Source organism: Cervus elaphus, chromosome 9 (genome assembly GCF_910594005.1).
Source record: "Cervus elaphus chromosome 9, mCerEla1.1, whole genome shotgun sequence".
NCBI lineage: Eukaryota > Metazoa > Chordata > Mammalia > Artiodactyla > Cervidae > Cervus > Cervus elaphus.
Window position 1 is genome coordinate 93,246,246 of NC_057823.1, and position 23,284 is coordinate 93,269,529.

A 23,284-nucleotide genomic window follows, 5' to 3' on the forward strand; every position below is an offset into this window, starting at 1 on the left:
GCAATAACTTGGGTGAATTTTCAATGCATTTTCCTAAGTGAAGGAAGACAGAATGAAGTGGCTGCATGTCGTGTGATTCCACCTTACATGACAGACATTCCTAAAAAAGCAAACTACAGAGAAGAAAACAGATCAGTGATTTCCAGGGGTTAGGAACAGGAGGAGAGATTGTCCATAGAGGGGTAACTCTTATTTTAGGGGTTTATGAAACTGTCCTGCACAAACCCCAGTGGTAGGCACATAGCTATGAGTTTGTCAAAACACATAGAATTATACAGTACAAAGAGTGGATTTTATTCTATGATAACAACAACAACAAAATCAATTAGGATGTGGGGGAAATATGAAATGCAGACTGTGACATGGGAATCAAATGATTTTATAAATGAATCATATAACTGCACCGAAGGGGGTGGATGAGAAAGGAGCCAAGCTAAGGAACTCTGGAAAGCAGCGTTTTAAGTGAATGTTTAAAGACAAAAGAGCTATTCACAATGTTCTGTAACTGGAAATTTGTTTCTAACAAAAATATGGATTAGGAGATCTAAAAGTACTCTTTTAGATTAAAAAACTATTTTAGACTTTTTAGAAGTATTTTGAGATGCTTTTAAAGATATTTTTACTTATGTTTATATACTAGGGTTGAGTTATCAAATCAATAAATTATAGAAAATGGGAGTCATGTTTCTTACTGTCAGAGAAAGAAGTTACAAATAAGGGATAAAAGCTAGAATGAGCTCTGTTGTATTGGACTAAAATTTGAGATATCAACAAGAACTTATTTTTTTTTAATATACATATGATACAGAAATAAATTTTGATGTGTTTATATGCATGAGTTAGTATCTAAACATGTGTTTCCTAGCTCTATCCAGAAGGTACCCTGGTAGCAATGAACAGCCAGCACCTAAATCTTGGTTTATAAATTCTGTTCTCCAACGCAAAAGACAGTACTCCTTAGCGAGACAGCTAATTTCAGAGCTGAGGCAGAGCAAAACCAATATGAGCCCAGAGCATCAGAAAGTAAGGAGGTTAATACATGCCTTTAACTTGAATAAGTTCCTTTCTATGAGGAAGCCTCCAAAAAAGGCTTCCTGAGCAGAAGTGAGACTTCAGCTGGGCCCTTTGGAAGAGGAAATTTTTCCAAATAATTTACATAGGATAGTCCATAGTTGAATTAGTTTTTGTGTCAGGAAATCTTTCCCAATGGCTAGGAAAAGGATATTTTTTCAGGGACCAGACTAGACTCTGTCAAAGTAAATTATGTATTTAATAGTTTTTCCCTAACCAGATTATAACCCGCATGATACCAGACAATTGGTTTTTCTTCTTTCCTGCTGTTAACCCTAGCAAAAAGTGTAACATGTACTATCTGCATGATAAATATTCACTGCAAAAACAAAAGAAGAAGTAAGTAAAGAGGTTAAGAAAAAAGATGAGACTATATAAAAGGAGCTTAGGAACCAGCCTAGAAAAGTTGTCAATTGCCAAAGTTGGAACAGTTTGAACAACAAAATAAATAATGATTGCATTAGATTATGACCAAATAATAAAATAAATATCCATGATCCATACTAATATAAATAAGTGAATAAAAAGGGGGATAAGGGAAAACTCTTCCTCAAGTCAAAAGTCTAAATAATATATACAAATGAATGAAAGAAATAGAAATCACCATTAAAACACCACAGCAATATTGCCACACAATGGCTATTAAAATTAGTGGGTAAAAGTTTATGCAAAAATTGTGTATCTGCATAAGGTTAAAGTATCCCCCTCAAGTATTTAGTAACTACAAAGGAAAAATAGTAACGTTAGAGAATCGTAACACCAGCTGAATTCAGTGACCAAGAGCAACATCACCAGTAAGACAAACTGACTTTATTCATTCCCTGATACGAGACACCGAGAAGGGCCCATTGGTTCTATGGTTTCCTTCCCAATAATGCACAACTTGGATGAAAAAGTATCAGACAAACCCGAATTGAGGCACAGTCAACAAAACTGACCACTCACCTTCAAATGTGTCAAGGTCATAAAAGACAAAGACCAGGGACCCGACGCAGATTGAAGGAGACTAGGAGCCATGACAACCGCATGCAGTGTCGGATCCTGGGACAAGCAAATGACAGTGGTGGAAAAACGTGCTAGACCTCCGTTAAGAGTGTATGCCAAGGTTCATTTCTTCACTTTGATACGTGTTTTCTGCTTACGTAAGATGTTAAACAGATGTTAAACAGTGGCTTCATGGTAAAGAATCTGCCTGTCAATGCAGGAGATGCAGGTTCGATCCCTGGGTCGGAAAGATATCCTGGAGGAGGAAATGGCAAGCTACTCTGGTATTCTTGCCTGGAGAATCCCATGGACAGAGGAGCCTGGCGGGCTACGGTCCAGGGGGACGCAAAAGAATCGGACACGACTCACTGACTAAACAACAACGACAAGATGTTAAACATGAGGGGAATCTGGGTGAAGGGCAGATGAGAAATCTGTGTACTATTTTTGTCACTTTTCTGTAAGTCAAAAGTATCAGTAAAAAAAAATGCTGTAGACGTGCCATCATAGCACTTAACGTTTCAGGGAAGTTTAAGGCCAATCTAAGTTTGTCCCTTTGCTAACCTGCTTTATTTTTTCCCTTCCTGAATGCTCTGACTCGGTTTTCCTCTTTCTTAAAATTAACTACATCTAAAAATTTGATTTTCTGTAGTGCCAATTTAAATCCTTTTGCTTTTTTCCACATCGTATCCACTTTCACTGTTACTTTGGCAGCTTGTTATTGCATCTTATTATTTCTCTTTCTTGCATTACAGATTGTAACCCATGGGTTTCTACAGTTTGTTCAGAGGCTATGCCTTAGAGCCTACGGAGGGTACTACAGAGTTCTAATTGTTTTGCCTGATCCTCACATTAAGATGGTTACTGTGTGTATGTATGTGTGTGTTTTCAGAGTGATTTGCACATTCCCTTAAGCCAGAGCATATTTTCACAAGTACCATTTGGGTTCTTTAAGAGGAGAATTCTGTTTAGACCACTTCCATCATATTGTGATTCATGTAAAATCATTGATAATAGGATTACTGATCGATTTTGGAGTCTTGAGTCTTTATCAGTTTCAGTGTTTTTATAGTTATTTTATTGGGTTTTGGAAGAGGTTTTACTAGGGGTTGTTAGGTAGTACCGATTTTAAATGTGAAACTACCTATCCAAAATGTCTGCATCTTTGAATTACTAATTTTAGCAGTATCACCCAAGCCCAAGATATTTCTGGTAAAGAATAATGTTTGTAGTGTGACAGTTATATCTGGAACTCCTGTACTCCATAATAATAATAATAATAATAATAATAATAATAATAAAGAACGTGAAGCAATAGTTTATATTTCACAGGATAATTAAAGCAAGAGATTTGGTATTCCTTCACAAAAAGAATGATGAAGGTAGATAGTGGCCTGGAAACCAGTGAAGCTGATTGCAAAATGAATATTTAAAAGCCCCTCTGATTTAATGTGCTCTTGTTTCCATTCCCTTTATTCTTTACAAAGACAAAGAGTCCTCTGTAAATATTGCTTTAAGGATTATCAGGCTTCAATTTTCAATTTTGTCCAAAGGCCATAATTTAAACCATAATATTGGCTTTACAAATGTAAACAGTGATTGAACCTCTTTCCTTTAGCTAATAGAAATGCCAATGAAATTAGAGTCAATTAAATAATTGCTTTATTAACCTAATGTATTACTGCTGTAAGTCATGCTGTGGCTCATCCAGCCAGGAGGGGAACTGGAAGAGAAAAAAAAACCATATCAACATAAAGAGAAGGGAAACTAGCACATTGCAAAAACTTGATCCAAAGAAAAGAATAAAACATCTATTGAAATTTTGACATATCAATTTCATTCTTTGGGTTTAACCATGACCAAACCTGGAAAAACCCTAAGAGATTTTACAAGTTAAAGATCTTTCAGAGCATGTTAGCTGTCTCCTCTTCTGCCAGGTCTTATCTGTCCACCTCTGCCTCCAGATTCCTTCTTGCCTTCTCTCAAGTGAGTTATCTCACTTTTTCCTTTATGGTAACACAGCGGCATGTGATTACTGACTTCTAGTGTTAGATACCTTGAGAGGATTTGCAGTTGTTTTTAAAACTTCTCTGTTCCCTATCATGTGGTCCCCTGCCTTTCTGAGGACTGAATTTATTATGTCAATCATTTCAGAACCTAGTGAAGTACCTGGTAATACCACTGAGCAAATACTTGTGGAGTGGGTAGGCTTCCCTGGTAGCTCAGCTGGTAAAGAATAGGTAGGTAGCACTGTAGAATCTCTAGGAAGGTGCCAAGCAGGTTCTCAGGAGTTAAAGCCCTTCTTGTAGCTCACCTTTCTCTGACTCTGTACCAAGTGTTCTTGTATACCTGAGCACAGAACAGTAACAGGAGAATTTTGTGGGTTTTTCTCTGACCCAGGTTCAGACTATACCCAAAGTATGGTCAGAGTTGGCTACTTAGGAAAGGTGTTATGGATGTTAAAGATGGAAGGAAGCAGTGGGGACAATGAAGGATTATCATGTATTTGGTGCTCTGTTATCCCTTCCATATATATTATCTATATTAACCGCAAAACAACTATTTACAGTAAATATTATTATCCTTATTTTTACAATTAAGGAAACTGAAAATTTTGAAATGTAATTTCCTCCAGGTCACATGGCTATCCAGTAGCCAAACTAGAATTAAAATTTCTGTTGGCTCATTCAGAACTCAATGCTTTGCTTAGAATATGGGAATTAAAGAAGTTTTAGTTCTATAAAAATGTAGTAACCCCTTCTGTTAGTATCCTAAACTTGATGCAGTCTTGTTTTTCAACTTTAAACAATAAGATTTTCCTAGTCCATAGGTTGTCTTTTAGGTTTGTTTTTTTTAAATGGAAGGAGAAGAAGTAAAATTGTCACTGTTAGCAGATGATGTGATACTATATATCTAAAATTCTAAAGACACTACTAGAAAACTACTAGAGCTCATCAATGAATTCAGTAGTTGCAGAATACAAAATATACAGAAATCTGTTGTATTTTTATACACTGACAGCAAAAGATCAGAAAGAGAAATTAAGGAAACACTTTTATTTACCATGTCATCGAAAAGAATAAGATATCTTGGAATAAACCTATCTAAGGAGGCAAAAGACCAGTACTCCAAAAATTATCAGAAAACAATTAAAGAAACTGAAGGTGATACAGATATAAAGACATGCCAGGTTCTTGGATTGGAAAAATCAATATTGTCAAAATGACTATACTACCCAAGGCAATCTACTGGTTCAGTAAAATTCTTAACGAACTACCAATGCCATTTTTCACAGAACGGAGCAAAAATTTTTCAAATTTGTATTGAAACACAAAAGACCCCGAATAGTCGAAGCAGTTTTGAAAAAGAAGAGGCACTGGATGAATCAGGCTTTCTGACTTCAGACTATACTACAAAGCAACAGTCATCAAAACATTATGGAGCTGGCACAAAAACAGACTTACAGATCAGTGGGAGGAGCCTGGTGAGCTCCAGTCCTTAGGGTCGCAAAGACTCAGACACGACTGAGTGACTACTGCTTTCAATTTCAATTTCAACAGGATAGGAAGCCTGGAAATAAACTCACACACCTATGGTCAGTTAACCTATGACAAAGGAAGCAAGAATACACAATGGAGAAAAGACAGTCTCTTCAATAAGCTAGAAAAGTGGACAGCTACTTGTACAAGAGTGACATTAGAACATTCTTGAACATCATACACAAAAATAAACTCAAAATGGATTAAAGGCCTAGATGTAAGACTGGATACTATAAAACTCCTAGTGGAAAACACAAAAAAATCATTCTTTGACATAAATTGCAACTATATATTTTTGGATCTACCTCCTAGAGTAATAAAAACAAAAATACACAAATGGGGGCTAATTAAACTTGAAAAGCTTTTGCACAGCAAAGAAAACTGTTAAAAAGACCACCCACAAAATGGGAGAAAATATTTGCAAATGAAGTGACCAACAAGATTAATCTCCAAAATATTCAAACAGCTCATGCAATTCAATGTAAAAGAAAAAAAAAAAAACAATTAGAAAATGGGCAGAAGATCTAAACAGACATTTCTCCAAAGAAGATATATAGATGGCCAAGAGGCACATGAAAAGATGCTCAAAATCACTAATTATTAGAGAAATGCAAATCAAAACCACAATGAGGTATCACCTAACACTGATGGCCTGTCAGAATGCCCATAATGAAAAAATCTACAAATAATAAATGCTAGAGACGGTATGGAGAAAAAGGAACGTTCCAAAAAGGAACCTTCCTTTACTCCAAAAAGGAATGTAAATGGATACAGTCACTACAGAGAACAGTATGAATGTTCCTTAGAAAACTAAAAATTAAAAAAAAGAAAAAGAAAACTAAAAATAGAATTATCATATTATCTTGGGATCCCACTTGTGTGCATGAACCCAGAAAAGACAAACACTTTAATTTGAAAAGACCCATGTATCCCAGTGTTCAAAGCAGTACTGCTTATAATAGCGAAGACATGGAAGCAACCTAGATGCCCGTTGACAGATGAATGGATAAAGATGTGGTACGTATATACAACGGAATATTACTCAGCCATAAAAAAAATGAAATATGCCAATCACAGCAACACAGATGGACCTAAAGATTATCATACTAAGTGAAGGAAGTTGGAAAGAGAAAGACAAATATCATATGATATAACTTGTATGTGTAATCTTAAAAAAAAAGAACTTATTTACAAAACAGAAACAGGCTCATAGACTTGGAAAGCAAACTTATGGTTGCCACATGGGAAAAGTGGGGTGGGAGAATATGGATAGATTAGGAGCTTGGAATTAAAATATACATACCACTATATAAAATATATAATCAACAAGTACCACTATATAGCAGAGGGAACTTGACACCATATTCTCTTATAACCTATATAGGAAAAGAATCTGAAAACAGAATGAATATATGCATATGTATAACTGAATCACTTTGCTATATGCCCTTGTCTTTTTCCTACTGAGTTGTAAGAGTTCTTTATATATTGTAGATTTAAGCTCTTTGTCAGAAATATTCTCTGAAAATTTCCTTCCAGCCTTGGCACGGATTTCTGTTTCCTTAACTTTGTCTTTTGGAAGAACAAAACTTTTAACCTTGATGAAAATCCATTTTAAACCTTATTTCTTCTTTTATAGTTAGTGCTTTTCATGTCCTATTTAACAATGTCTTGCCTAATCTGATATTGCAAATGTTTTCTCTTCTATTTTTTTTAGAGTTCTAATAATTTAGGTTCTTATATTTAAGCCTAATACTAATTTTGAATTAAGGTTTTTAGAAGTTATGAGGTAAAGATCAAGACTAGTATATTTTCCCATAAACAGATATCTAGATATTCTAGTACTATTTGTTGAAAAGACAAAGCTTTTTCTCCACTGAATTAGCTTGGTATCTTTCTCAAAAATAAATTGTTCATGTGATTATGGATTAATTTCTCTTTATGCTATTTTTATGCTATTTTAAATAGCGATTTTAAAAGTTTCATTGTCAAATGTTTGTTTGCAGTTTATAACAATGACAGTTTTCATTTTGACCTTGTATCCTGAAATTTTTCTAAACTTATTTATTAGATTGATTGATTTAATTGAAGTATAGCTGGATTTAGAAAGTTGTGTTAGTTTCAGGTGTACAACACAGTGATTCAGCTATATATGTATATATATTCTTTTTCAGATCGTTTTCCACTATTAGACTTAATAGCTATTTTGTGACTCTCTTAGGGTTGTTTTTTTTTTTAACCTACTTATATATCATGTCATTACAATTAAGGATATTTTATTTTTACCTTTTCCATTTGCATGCCTTTTATTTCCTTTGCTTGTCTTATTGTGCTGGCTAGAATCTTCAGCAAATGTTGAATAAAAGACATCATTGCCTTATTCCTGATCTCTGAGTATTATGTTCAGTTCAGTTCAGTCGCTCAGTCATGTCCGACTCTTTGCCACCCCATGAATCGCAGCACGCCAGGCCTCACTGTCCATCACAAACTCCAGGAGTCTACTCAAACTCAGGTCCATTGAGTCGGTGATGCCATCCAGCCATCTCATCCTCTGTCGTCCCCTTCTCCTCCTGCCTCCAATCCCTCCCAGCATCAGGGTCTGTTCCAATGAGTCAGCTCTTCTCATGAGGTGGCCAAAGTACTGAAGTTTCAGCTTCAGCATCAGTCCCTCCAATGAACACCCAGGACTGATCTGCTTTAGGATGGGCTGGTTGGATCTCCTTGCAGTCCAAGGGACTCTCAAGAGTCTTCTCCAACACCACAGTTCAAAACCATCAATTTTTTGGTGCTCAGCTTTCTTCACAGTCCAACTCTCATATCCATACATGACCACTGGAAAAACCATAGCCTTGACTAGATGGACCTTTGTTGGCAAAGTAATGTCTCTGCTTTTTAATATACTATCTAGGTTGGTCATAACTTTCCTTCCAAGGAGTAAGTGTCTTTTCATTTCATGGCTGCAATCACCATTGGCAGTGATTTTGGAGCCCCAAAAAATAAAGTCTGACACTGTTTCCCCATCTATTTGCCATGAAGTGATGGGACCAGATGCCATGATCTTAGTTTTCTGAATGTTGAGCTTTAAGCCAACTTTTTCACTCTCCTCTTTCACTTTCATCAAGAGGCTCTTCAGTTCCTCTTCACTTTCTGCCATAAGGGTGGTGTCATCTGCATATCTGAGGTTATTAATATTTCTCCTGGTAGGTTTTTCACAGGAGCTATCAATCAAGTTGGGTAGGTTAACTTTTGTTCCTCGTTTGCTCAGAGTTTTTTTTTTAATCATTAAATGGTTTTGTCAAATGTTTTCCTGCATCTATTGCAATGACTATACGGTGTTTCTCCAATATTCTTTTGATATGTAAAGCACATTGATTTTTAAGCATATGTAAATAATACAACCTAAAAATAGAACATAGGAAGGCTAGAACATAATAATGTCATTAAAATGGAAAATAAAAACATGTGCCCTTATATTACTTATTAAATGTATAATCAGCCAAAAAATATTAAATGCAAGTTGTCTGATTTACTATAGGCACAATTGGGACCAACTCAAAGGGGAGAAAGTACCTAATGTTTTCTTTTCATTTCCAATTTAAAATGCTTTATGTTTATTGAAAGTGCTCATTTCTGGTTGTTTTGACAGTGTATTATAAGGTTGAAATTGCCATATTTCATTTCATTTAAAAAGGAATTTCAAGCCATTTTGCCTAAAGTCACATTTTTTCTATAGGAAAAAAACTTGTCTTCAGGTAACTTATTTGTACCTGATTATGTAGGAAAGTGAGTCCTCAGCTAAAAGTTTTAGCAGTGATTCAGTCTCCTTTATAGTAAAAATAAAAATATTTCTGTGATTAAATTTAACTGTGGTATTGGGCTACCGCCTGATGCTTCTGATTCCATGAAAGTTTAATTTCATTCTAGAGAGAAAACACTTGGGTGATTAGGGGCAGGAATAAGTACCCATTCCCACAAAAACTGAACATAAAATGAAACAATTCATCATACAAAAAATAGCCTCCATAAAAATACAATTTCCTGAAAGGTAAATTATAAAAGTATGCATTTAGCCAATCATTTTAAATACCATAATTATATAGGCTGCTCATCAAAAGACTTTTAAGACTCATTAAAATCATAAAACAATTCTAATTAAATCCATATTTAAATTAAGTTTCTATAACTAACCTACATGGTACTTTAAATCAAACAAAAAAAGTTGTATAAAAGATCCAATTAATTGTAAGTTTTTGTAAGAATTAAAGCCTAATTACTCTATGATTAAGTTGCCCCAAAATGTAATCATCAATGGCTCTATTCAGAAGATTAGCCTTCTGTACCCCAGATGCCAGCAGAGTGCTGCAGCCTGTCTTTGACACCAGCACATCTATTCATCTGAAATCAGCATGACTGTGGAAACTTTGCCTCCACCCCCACAGGGGATCCAAGGGGTGAGCCCAAACAAAGCTGCATATTTTATAGAGATAAATGTCCCCCTATCTTCAGAGGTCCCTGTCTGATTAAATGGATTCGTGTCCATCACTAAACTTAAAAAAAAAAAAAAAAGAAAAATCCATCTTCAGAGCAGATTTGAAGACAATGTTCATTTCAAAGATTCCCAAGTCAATGGGAAAAGATGCACAAGAAAAGAATAGGATTTGAAGCTTACAGAGAAAGAAAACTAGGCCTTCTTAGGGGACAGCACTAAGGCATTTCCTTCTAACTCTATGAGACTCTTCTTTCTTACTTAGCTACTTGAAATGTTTTTCATTTTTTATTAGCCCAACTTCCCATGGGAAAGAAAAAAAAAAACAACTCGGTGACATCACAGCCTCTTGTGTGTTCTCTGAAACTCATTAACTCTCTGAAGTTATTAGGGCAGCGTCATTTTTTTCTATGACATCACAGAAGGTGAAGGTCACTTCTCTAATAATCTTGGCTTCATTCATGTGGTGCATACCCCACAAAACATTATTGTAATTTCCCCAGTGCCCTGATAGACGAGTGATTAGTTATTATGGTACATAAAAAGTTCAGACGTATAACGTATGATTTATAGCCTCTCTTTCTGATAATCTAATTTTCTTTTATGGTAAAAATAAATTTACTATTTATGTTTTATAGATTGTTATTTTTGAGGAAATGGCTATTTAAAGTATCTTCACATGGACACTTGCTGTGATTGCACGGTATCTGGAGGCAGATGCATCCAAATGGTTGCGATATAAAGGTAATTTTTTATCCAGTTGACCAGAACATTTTCTGCATTACCTCATCTATGCTGGTGGCAGAACATTTGTACGGTGACGGGTTAAGTTAGGCCAGAGCAACTTGCCATTCACTTCACGGACATCAGGGTAAGAGATGGGGGCTCCGGGCAGATGGAGCTGAGTTAAAGGTCCAGCTACAGCAAGATTTCCTTCTCCTCAAGTGCACTGTCCCTGACTTGAAAAGTCCCTAGCTCTTTGCCATAAGAGCTGGTGCTATGCCTGTAGTTCATCTTAAAACCTATGTTACTCTGTCTCTTTCCAAAATGTTTAGCAATGGAATTAACCTTGTCCCTGCTCTTAGAGAAGGGACTTTTTGGAGTTGTGACCCTCAAATTGCTTTTTCCTTTTCTCTACTCATTACTGTATTACCTTCAATTTCGCTGTGCTTAAATTATTGTCCTAACAATTCGAACTTCAGGTAATAAAATTCTAAAAATGGTTCCTATTCTGAGAGAAAGCTCCCAGTTGATTTGAGGGCCTCACCTGAAGGGTGAAATCAGTGCACGTAGTCATCACAGAAAAGGGTAGACTGCAGAGGAAATGTGGGCAGGCTCAGGGAGGCGAGAGAAAGGGTGGTCCACTCACCTGGCTCCTGACTCTGAGGAGGTAAGGATGTGAAAAAGTCTCTGTCTGCTATTGTGCCCTGCCATGCCCTGGGAGAAGGGGGTGGCTTTCTTTGCCTGTATCAGGTATAAAATGGAACAGCCCCTGTGATCCCTGGTGACCAGAATGCTGCATTGGTAAGCCACAGAGCCAATAATAATGTCTGTTAGATATAGAGACTAGACTTATGGACACGGGGAGAGGGGAAGAGAGGGTGAGATGTGTGGACAGAGTAACATGGAAACTTATATTCAGGTCAGTTCAGTTCAGTTCAGTCGCTCAGTCGTGTCCGACTCTTTGCCACCCCATGAACCGCAGCACACCAGGCCTCCCTGTCCATCACCAACTCCCGGAGTCCACCCAAACCCATGTCCATTGAGTTGGTGATGCCATCCAACCATCTCATCCTCTGTCGTCCCCTTCTCCTCCTGCCCTCAATCTTTCCCAGCATCAGGGTCTTTTCCAATGAGTCAGCTCTTCACATCAGGAGGCCAAAGTATTGGAGTTTCAGCTTACCATGTGTAAAATAGGAAACTCAAACAGGGTCTCTGTATCAATCTAGAGGGGTGGGATGGGGAGGGAGATGGGAGGGAGGGTCAAAAAGGAGGGGACATATGTATACCTATGGCTGGTTCACGTTGAGGTTTGACAGAAAACAACAAAGTTCTGTAAGGCAATGATCCTTCAATAAATAAATGAATAAAAATGTCTGTTAATTATTAAGTCCTTATGAAACACTTTGCACGTACTGATTCCTTCAGTCCTCACAATTATTGTAGCCACATTTTTTAACTGAAGAAACGGAGGTCCAGAGAACTGAAATCATTTGTCCAAAGTCACACAGCTAGTAAACGACTGAGCTAGCTCCAGTAAACTTTCAAACATTATGCCTACTGCTCGTTCAATTCTTTGTCTTCTGGACTTGTTTGGTTGCAAATGCGTGGTGCTTCAAGTGTGCCAGGCACTCAACCAAGAGCTTTAAGTATATTACATCTACTTGCTTCTCACCACAACCCTATGAAATATGTACCGCTATTTTTCCCCATTATTTTTCAGACTAGAAAACCCACACCGAGAGAAACTGAGCAATTGGCGTGGATTAGGAAGCTCCTCTGAAGCTCCTAAATGGGAGAGGTTGGGTCTGAAAGGGAGGGAATCTGGTGCTGGTGAGGCCATGCTCTCTACTGCCTCCCGTGTATTTTCTTTAGTTGTCTCTTAGCACTTAGTTAAAGACTCAAAAATGTAGCCTGCCCCAAATGTTCTCAGGGTGAATTAAAAGGGGTCATTTGGGGTCAAAGCACTGGAAAAGGTATTGTGTGGGTCTAGGCGTAATGCGGGTCTAGAAGCAGGAGTCAGGAAGGGGCAGAAAGGTGACCAACCTGCACAAGTGAATCCAATGGAAAGGCAAAACCAACAGAGGCGAGACAGCTGGTCAGTGTTCCTCCCCAGACAGAGGTTCTTCTTTCGGGGCTCCCATTGGATACCCTGGTTCCATTCTTCTAAGGAAGGAGGCTGCTGTTCAGAGACCATCTCCTCTCCTTGCCCAACACTGTTATAGAACCACCATTCTAGATTTTCCCCTAAAATTCTGACCACCCCTCTTGGTGTGTGTGTTTTTTTTTTTTTTTTGAGCTTCTTCTGCTTTCTCCTTCTATAACTGGATTGTGTGCTGTCCACGTTCAGTCGTTGGTCTGTGCTCTCTCCTGTCATCGAGAGCTCATTAGGTTTAACCATCGCTATGAAGTCCTCCGGATCTATAGCCTCTTCAGAATGCCTTGACCCCACGTCTAGCAACAGGAGGTGTATCCTCACGGAGATATCATGTTGCCTCAAATCTTGAAATCCAAAGCCAAGTGAACTGCCTCTCTCCAAACCCCTCTTCTGCCTTCCTCTCCTGTTACTGTCAGGCTGTGGAGGGAAGACCTGGAGCTCATCGGCCTCATCTCCTCTTGCCTCCTGACATGCTGTTGCTCATCAAGCCTCTGCTTCGTGCTCTTTTTCTTTCACCTAGCAAGATTTCATTTTCTTTACTCCCTGCTACTTTCTACTCTGTGAGGGCACAGTGAAAAGACAGCTACTTGTAAGCTGGTGTCATGATCTCAAACTCCTCAGCCTCCACATCTGTGAGAAATAAAATTTTGCTGTTTATTAACCATTCAGTTTGTGGTATTCTGTTATAGCAGCCCAAATGGACTATGTAAGACACAGTCTTAATCCTATGCATATTTCCAGACCTTATTCAGTTCAGTTCAGTTGCTCAGTCGTGTCCCATGGACTGCAGCTCGCCAGGCTTCCCTGTCCATCACCAACTCCTGGAGTTTACTCAAACTCATGTCCATTGAGTCGGTGATGCCATCCAACCATCTCATTCTCTGTCATCCCCTTCTCCTCCTGCCTTCAATCTTTCCCAGCATCAGGGTCTTTTCCAATGAGTCACTTCTAGACCTTATTACATTTCTGCAAAATCCTCTCTGATTAGCTCAGCTCTCGGCAATTCTCAGCTCCTTCATGTTTAATATTAATATCTATGCCACAAAATATAACATTTAATCAATTCTGTCTTGCATTTTTTTTTTTTTTTTTGGCCATGTATTCATCTGGGTCCTAATCTAATCTTAGGTGAGTATATCTTATAGGTCAGGTATTGGAGTACCATCTGTACTCCGTCATTCCATCAAATCCTCATAACCCTGTGGTGTCTAATTATATTTTCCAGATTAGAGATAAAACTACTTAAATTAAGGGAGATGAAGTGACTTACTCAAAGTCCCATTGAAGCAAAGTGGCAGAGGAAAAATTTCTGTCTGAGGACAAATCAGTAATCTTTCCACTCTATGCTGACTGAGTCTAACTTCTTTAAACTAATTTTCTAAATTCCTGAGTTTTACTTCTTTTCCCTACGAAATAATCTGGGTTATAACCTGGAGCATATGTATAACTCTTATTTTAAATCCTATTCCAAACAAACTAAGGCATAAATAAATGAATATAGAAATGAAGTGTCAATGATTTCTATTAAAAATCAAATAAATTCTATTGTAGAACCACCAAGGAGGCATAATCCTCCCAGACTTCAGGCAACACTACAAAGCTACAGGAATCAAAAAAGTGTGGTACTGGCACAAAAACAAACATATAGATCAATGGTACAGAATAGAGAGCCCGGAATTAAACCACACACTTATGGTCAATTAATCTTCAGCACAGGAGGCAAGAGTATATATTGGGAAAAATTCTCTCCAGCAAGGGGTGTTAGGAAATGTGGACAGCCACATGTAAATCAATGAAGTTAGGACATACCATTATACCATACACAAAAATAAACTCAAAATGGCTTAAAGATTTAAATATAAGACATGACACCATGAAACTCCCAGAAGAGAGGGTGAGCAAAACATTTTCTGACATAAATCATACCAATGTTTTCTCAGGTCAGATTCCCAAGGCAATAGGATGAGGAGCAAAAATAAATACATGGGACTTAATCAAACTTACAAGCTTTTCTACAGCAAAAGAAACCATAAAGAAAATGAAAAGACAGCCTATGAACTGGGAAAAAATATGTGCAAACAGTGTGACCAACAAAGGCATAATTTTCAAAATATATAAACAGTTCATATAACCCAACAACAATAACCAACAAAACCAAATCAAAAAATGGGCAGAAGGCCTAAACAGAAATGTCTCTAAAGAAGACATACAGATGGCCAATGGCACATGAAAAGATACTCAGCATCACTAATTATTAGAGAAATGCAAATCAAAACCACAATGAGGTGCCACCTCACACTGGTCAAAATGGCCATCATTAGCAAATCTACAAGTAACAAATGCTGGAGAGGGCATGGGGGAAAGGGAACCTCCCTACACTGTTGGGAGGAGTGTAAATTGGTGCAGCCACTATGGAAAATACTCTGGAGAGTCCTCAAAATCTAAAGAATGGAGTTGCCATACGCTCCAGCAGGGCTTCAGTAGTAGCTCAGCTGGTAAAGAACCCGCCTGCCAATGCAGGAGACAAAAGAGACGCAGGTTTGATCCCTGGGTTGGGAAGATCCCCTGGAGGAGGGCATGGCAACCCACTCCAGTACCCTTGCCTGGAGAATCCCATGGAGAGAGGAGCCAGGCGGGCTACAGTCCATGGGGTCACAAAGAGTCGGACACAACGGAAGCAACTTAGCCCAGCATGTAATCTGCATCACTTTGCTGTACAGGGGAAATTAACACAACGTTATAAGTCAGCTATACCTCAAAAAAGAAATGTTTTATAATTTTATCAAATTTTAAGTATTTGAGAATCAACAATAAAATCACATATATCCTATAGTCATGTGTAATTCAAAGTTGTACAAAATAGGTATTTGACAGTCAGAATAGTATTTATAGAACCTCATACAAATCTAGGGATCAGTCGGAGTGATCAATTCATAGCTGTCCTCTTCAAGTCTTTCTTCTTCAACAGGATATGGGTGCACTGGTACCTAGTGGTTGTACTGATGGATAAATGACAGCAGCTGAAGATGCTATTGGATATCTGCCCAGGGCCCGTCAGAGCCTCTCACATTTTCTATGCTCTACAGCCTGACCACTGATAGCCAGCATCTGCACCTGTATAGGAGATGCCAGAATCTACTCTGCCAATATTCAGCAGTCCAAACAAATCAGAACCAGCCCTTAAAACTCATGACCACTGACCTGCAAACTGGATGAAATTACACTTGTCACCCTGCTGCTTACCAAACTAAACCAACCCACAAAGAAAAAAAAAATATTCCAACAGCTGTACAGCTCATCTCCTATTCCTATTTCTTGTCTTTCTGCTCCCTGTTATAGAAACTTTACTTCTCCTTGATTTGTTCTCTTCTGCTATTTTCCCCACTTAAAGAGCACATTTCTATCATTCCATGGAGTTCCTATTTCCCCAGAAATGTAGAATTCGAACATATGTATCAGGATCTGATTAATTTCTTTGAATTTTTAGAAAGAGTTTTTTTTTTTTTTTTAATTAAACTGTAGCAGCATTTGCATAAAAAGTGTTTCGTGGAAGCATGATCAAGTAAAGCCTAAAGAAGGAAGCTTCTTTGGTTGAAGTGGAGAGAGCGGGTCACTCTAAGGACGACCCACGGAGGCTTTGGCAGATAGTATAAGGATGGGGAGCAGCAGCCCTCGGGGAGGTGCTTTTCTTTAGTAAAGTGCAACAGGGCTCACGGGGCTTCCCTGGTGCGCAGTCAGTAAAGAGTCTGCCTGCAGTGCAGGAGACCCGGGTTCGATCCCTGGGTCAGGAAGATCCCCTGGAGAAGGACATGGCAACCCACTCTAACATTCTTGCCTGGAAAATCCCATGGACAGAGAAGCCTGGTGAGCTACAGTCCATGGGGTCACAAGAGTCGGACACGACTCAGCGACCAAATCGCCAGTAGGGCTCACAGCCGTGTCCTTGGCATTGCCAGGGACGGGCTAGCATTTACAGAGCTACTGAACACTGAAGGGTACTGTTTGCTGCATCTCCTGCACTAACATATGAATGTAAGGATGGAAGAGATGAAGAAAGATGGAGTGGGTGGGTGGGAGAGAAGAGAAACATCACAAGGAGAGTATGAGTTGGAGGATTGGATGGGCTGGCCTGGCATGCTACATTTGAGCTACATGGACACAGGCAGAGAGAGGGCATACTTCTATGTACCGTCTCCATGTGCCAGCCTCAAGAAATGAACACTACTGTGCTGACGCAAGAAATTATGCCAGCAGTGTGTCTTAGGTGTTGACCTCTGCCAATGGCAGGGACCTCGCTTGAGACCGGAGGAACTGCTAAGATCTGCAGTGCTTTTTGCCACTGGCTGCAGAGGCTTCTGCACCAGGAGATACAGCAAAGCAGGTGCCAGGGACTGGGGAGAGAAGTGTGGGATCCCACATAGTCTTGCAAATATGGCATGGGTGGGTGCCATTTTATCTTAACGCCATTGCAACCCAGCAACCCAGGGTCACTGTGGGAAAGAACCTCAGGACTGTCCACCAGCTATGGTTTCACCTGAAGCACTGCTCCAAATTTCACTGCAGCTTTTGTGAACTTAGTAAAAGTAGCCAATATGAAACGGGGCTCCAGCTCACTTCACTAGTCACAGATGGCACCGGATATGATAACTCCTGCCTAACAGGGTCTGTGGCTCTTGATTGCTCTGTCTCGGAACCTTTTGCTTTGAGTTGGTGGTCTTCAGAGCTCCATGGGTGGATTTCGGCATCGTCCCTAACATGCTGGTACCACTGCTCTGCTTTCTCAGAACTGTCCCCATCATCTGTCCTCAGGTGAATCGAGGCCCCGGTTTTAATGATGGTGTCCATGTGTACACACAGAAACACGTAAAGCGTTCTTTATTCCTAATGGAAGTACAGAAACGTAGGGAAGTACAGCACTGCCTGCCATTTTCATGATCAACATTTGCAATAGAGTGCATAAATGCTTTGGTTTACAGAAATAGCTAGACCCTTCTGAACCCTCCCAGTGATTAATTAGAAAGCCTGTCTTACAGATTTTTCTCTCAGGTGTAGTAACCTTGTAGCCCTTACCATTAAGAACTAATAAATAAATGCTTGGTTAAGCATAAACAGGGTGATAGACAGTGAAAGAGTGATGATCTTGGTTTTTACAATATGCGCACTCTGTCATTTTTACCTTGGAGGACAAAATAATATACAAAACCAAAAGTCGCAAAAGCAACTAGAGTGAGCAATTTGTTATTATCCACTGAAAAAGTATTACTAGTCCTCACTGTGAATGATCATCTTTGTGATTATATCACATTTAATTTTAGTCAATAAAAATTCATGATTTCAAGAAAGGATTTCAAATTCTGCAATTAAATAAAAAATATACACTGGGTAAAGATATAATATCTAGAAGGAGATCAAATGTTTAAACTTATTCTAAAAAAAAAGAACTAAACTAGATCATGAAACAAGTACTCACAATCAATGGAAGCCTATCCATTTAGCAGATACTTCAGTAGCTGATTTGTACAAAAATTTTAAGTTACCCATCATATTAAATACAGTTCCTCATCTCCTCCCTATATATTTTATGCTAATTAAGCTAGGTAACTGCTAATTCCTTCCATTATCCTATCATTTTAAATGAAATTTAAAAAATAGTATGCCAAGCTGGGAAATTTTAGCTTCTATTATGAAAATGATAATAAAAAGTGTAGCTAACCCCATTACAACTATGCAATCAGAATCTCATAAACATGATAATATGTTCAGAAAAAAAGCTCAAACTGGCTGATTATAAACAAAATATTTGGATAACTAGCTAAATCTGTACACAACTTCATTGATTCATCTTTAAAAGCCTCTTTAAAGCAGCAACAAATTATTTTATGAAATCTAGGCCACAGTGTGTAAGTTCAATCTTTCACTTTTGTTACTGGAGCTATGTGGTTTATGCAAATATGACAAATTTACACTTCTTTGATAATTGCCAGTTTAATCAAAGGTTTCCTTTAAACCAAAATAGTGACTTGAGACATACACTAAAATATATTCTTAAGATATAATAGTTTGGATCAACATTTTTCTCTTTCCAGCCCACATTAAAGTAACTCCCAAAGAAGTTGCTTTATACACTGAATAATTTCCAAACAAAAAAAATTAACCAGTTTACTTGGATAAGATAGCTGTGTTTTACATGTGAACGGGGAATAAGAGAGCCATCTGAAATATCCCAGTTTGATTCTTTGCCAGTCCATTCTCTATTACAAAAAGTTCACATCACACCTGCACTCAAACAAATGCAAGAAACTTAACACCACTAAGTTAAATTGCAAGCTCTTTATGGAAAAATAACTTCTTTAGCTTCCCTTGTAATTCCTCTGAAGATTAGCATTATGTATCCTATATACAGTGATCGAATGAGATTTACCTTTTTATTTTATTTTTCAAGGAAGAAATGAGAAGGACAGATATATAAAAGACAACATCAAAAAACCACTTCTGTTTTCTGGGTATTTGACTCATATCCATTTTTTTCTGGATACTTAAAACTGTTCACCGATAAAACTATTTATTTGCTATTGTCTATTGAGGACAGTTTATAGTCATTCAAATCTCACTACCCAGAAATAACTTCAGTATTTGGTGAGTGTCTTTCCAAGCATCTATGTTTCTACCAAGACAAAGAGATGAAAATATATATATTTTTAAATGGGATAATTCTATAAATGCTGGCTTTAATAACTCAACAAATCAAAGAAAAATGAAGTGAAAGAGAAAAATCACTGGACTTCTAAAAAACATTTCTTCACTGAATTGTTAGAATTCCTTTAAAATGTCTCTAAATTTAATGAAAAAATATTATGAAAGAACTGTAAGTGACTAAAGTCAGTACTTAAAACAGCATCTCTCATGAGCTGACTGTAAAGGATGAGCTAAGACATCTGTAGTCTGGCCTACTGTTTCCCTTTTCCTCTCTACCCTCCGTTGTTCATGTATGTGTGTGTCTATGTTCGTGTATCATTATTTTTACGCTCTCAGGATTTATAACATTGAACCATATAACAAGATCTCCATGATTGTTTAATCATAGGTATTTTCACATGTGTTTTATTTTGATTCATTTCTTGCTAATAGTAACTATCATGGTTTCTATAATCCCTAAATTCTTACCTGCCTGAGAATGTTGTCTTTATGTTTGAAAGATAACTTGCCTGTGAATGAAATGGTTAGATCACATATTTTTGCCCTTGGAAAATGATAGCCGTGGATCCACCATTCTTTGTCACTTGTGTTGCTTTGAAAAAGTTTTAGACAAACCAGGTTTTCCCCCTTTTATGTAACTCACTTTCTCAGGTAGGATGCCTGTGTAATTTATCCTTAAATACCAGAAATTGCATTCGCATGTATTTTGGTGTCGATTACTTTATATTAAGTTTTTCAGGTATAAAGGGCGCTTGCTACATCCAGGTCAAATCTTCCTTCAGGAAAGTTTTCTCACATGTTAGATCACTTTTTATTCCATTTGTCAGCTCTTTTCTTCAGAAACAGTAATCTTTTGATTGTAGGCTAGCCTTTGTGTGTCACATCTACCATCTTCTTTATAATAATTTTTAGATCTTTTTTCCCCCGAATTTGGCTTGTGAGATTTATCCTCCATGTTTTTATTTCCCGGTTCTGACCCACATGACTTTGTTCTCATGAGCATCTATTCTGACTTTTATTGCTTTTAATAGGGCATTTATGTCTGTAATGATTTCCGATTTCTCTCTCATTTTATTCCTGAGTTTTCTAGCTCAAATTTTGTCTTCTGTTATTTCACTGTATGAATTTTTGGAAATTTCTTTTGATAGTTTGTTTTCACGAAATCATGTATCTGTAATTCCTTTGAGGCTCTGGAGAGTTGTTTTTGACACTTTCTGTGTTTCTCTGTATCAGTCCTCTTCAAACGTACATTCCTCGTCCATCTTTGGATTATGTTCTGTTTTCACCTGCAGGTTTTAGGCACAGATCATAGTTAGTTTCTTTCTGCTGACAGGGCAGGCAAGATACCTTCTGAAGAACGGGCTCTCTTTTGTTTATTTGTGCTCTGTGGATTCTTCAAAGAAGTCTCTGAAATATATATACTCTTATCTTCTTCAAGAGTTCTTTTAATTCTTGCATCATGAGTTTCATAAAGCTCACACCGTGGGCTGGCAGATTCCCATCGTGTTCCGGTTCTCAGTTTCCCTGCAACACTCTTTCACACTCCTCTATAAAGTCTCACGACTGTTCATCAACCATTGTGGACTCACCTTTCGCTCCTTCTTTCCCCAGCTGACATCTGATGTTTGTGAAATACACCTCTGGAATGGAGGAATTAACAACGGATCAAATTAGCTCTGTTTTAGAAAATACCGCATGGCTGTTACTTTTTTGGTTGGAGAAGTATGGGGCATCTTTCAAAGGTAGTAACCTTTTGAGTTATTTATTTTGAAAGGATTTTATGTTTTATATCAGGGATTATTATGTTTCTTTTACTCTCCAATTCAGAAATTGAGTCAGCAATGTTCTTTTCTCCTAATTAGGTTTTAGTTATAGCTAGGGGCTCCCTAGGTGCCCATGGCCAAGAACTCTAATATAAATAAAAATGCAGTACCATTCTCTGTTCTATTATAATTATCAACTGAGTTAAAGCAAAACCCTTGGAGATGACTGTTAAGCTGCAGTAGAAACTTTAAGAAACATGTGGTTCCCCAAAGCACTTTTACATCAGTCCTTTCTGATGTGAGGTGTCAGAAAAAGGTAATCTTACATATCACCTTCCCTTTAAAAGCATACTAACAGAGACCTTCAGAACTTTTCCAAGCAGCTCTGCCCTGATTCTAGCCTGCCCTAATTATCTTTGGCACTGAAGGAAAATGAGAGACATCGCCTCAGCTCCTGCTCTTCATCTAGAGTGTTGTAATTGAAGACTGGGGTAGATAAAGGATTATTCTTCTGATTAGAACAAGTTTGATTCAAATTGGCTTGAATTATTTCATTTTTCAAGTCTCCTGCAAACAGCCTTTCCCTACATTGCTGTGGGATCTCAATACATAGCAATATCACAGGTAAAAGTGGTTTTAAAAACAATTACTATTTAAGGTCCAGTATGGTGACTATAGTTAATAATATTGTATTTCATAATTGAAAGTTGCTAAGAGAGTAAATCTTTCTTTTTTTGGGTGGCAGCACCTTATGGCTTGTGGGATCTTATTTCCCAAGAAGGAACTGAACCTGGGCCCTCAGCAGTGAAAGTGTGGAGCCCTAACCACTGGATCTAATTCCTAAACACTGGAGCCCTAATTCACTGGACCACCAAGGAATTCCTGACAGTAAATCTTTTCATCACAAGAAAAAACTGTAACTATGTATGGTGAGAAATGTTAACTAGACTTTAATGATGGTGATCATTTTGTAATGCATACAGAATCATCTGTATACACATACAATTACATTTGTAGGACATACCAAATCATTACGTTGTATACCTGAAATATCTCAGTATAAGGGAAAAATTGCAACATGGACTGAGGAGACATACTACTTTCAAAAATAATAAAACTGATAGCAGTTGTCCATCTCCCTAATCTTTCATGTACTTCTAGAATATAAGGAAGGTAAAAGTAAAACACTTCTTTGCCTTACAATCAGGGTAAAATTATTCCTTAGGTCATGAAAATCCATACCATGACACTCATGTTTTTTATACTATATTAGGATCTATGATATGCGTCTTAAGTCAAACTAGACAATTATTGCCATTGACTGTTAATCACATGAAGCTATCAAATATTTAAGGCCATACAATTCCTGGTTAAAAAAATGAATGTCTGAAATATTTACAAAACAAAGTGTCTGTAGTAGCATACTGTAATGCAATTTATTTTCCAGCATAATTAATATACTTTGTACATCTGTTTCAGCTGAGGATTTAAAATATTAACAATTTTTTTTTCAGAAAAAATATCTTTAAAGCTTATTTAGAAAGTCTAAAACAGAATCAGTTCAGTTCAGTTCAGTCGCTCAGTCGTGTCCGACTCTGCAACCCCATGAACCGCAGCACGCCAGGCCTCCCTGTCCATCACCAACTTCCAGAGTTTACTCAAACTCATGTCCATTGAGTCGGTGATGCCATCCAGCCATCTCATCCTCTGTCGTCCCCTTCTCCTCCTGCCCTCAATCTTTCCCAGCATCATGGTTTTTTCAAATGAGTCAGCTCTCCGCATCAGGTGGCCAAAGGATTGGAGTTTCAGCTTCAGCACCAGTCCTTCCAATGAACACCCAGGACTGATCTCCCTTAGGATGGACTGG

General features: G+C 37.8%; 1 protein-coding gene across 1 annotated transcript in view; it reads right to left on the reverse strand.

Moving 5' to 3' along the window:
• Window positions 1-23,284, reverse strand: part of KIAA0825 (KIAA0825 ortholog) — a 416,740-nt gene that overhangs the window by 23,945 nt on the left and 369,511 nt on the right. The gene's annotated exons all lie outside the window — the stretch shown is intronic.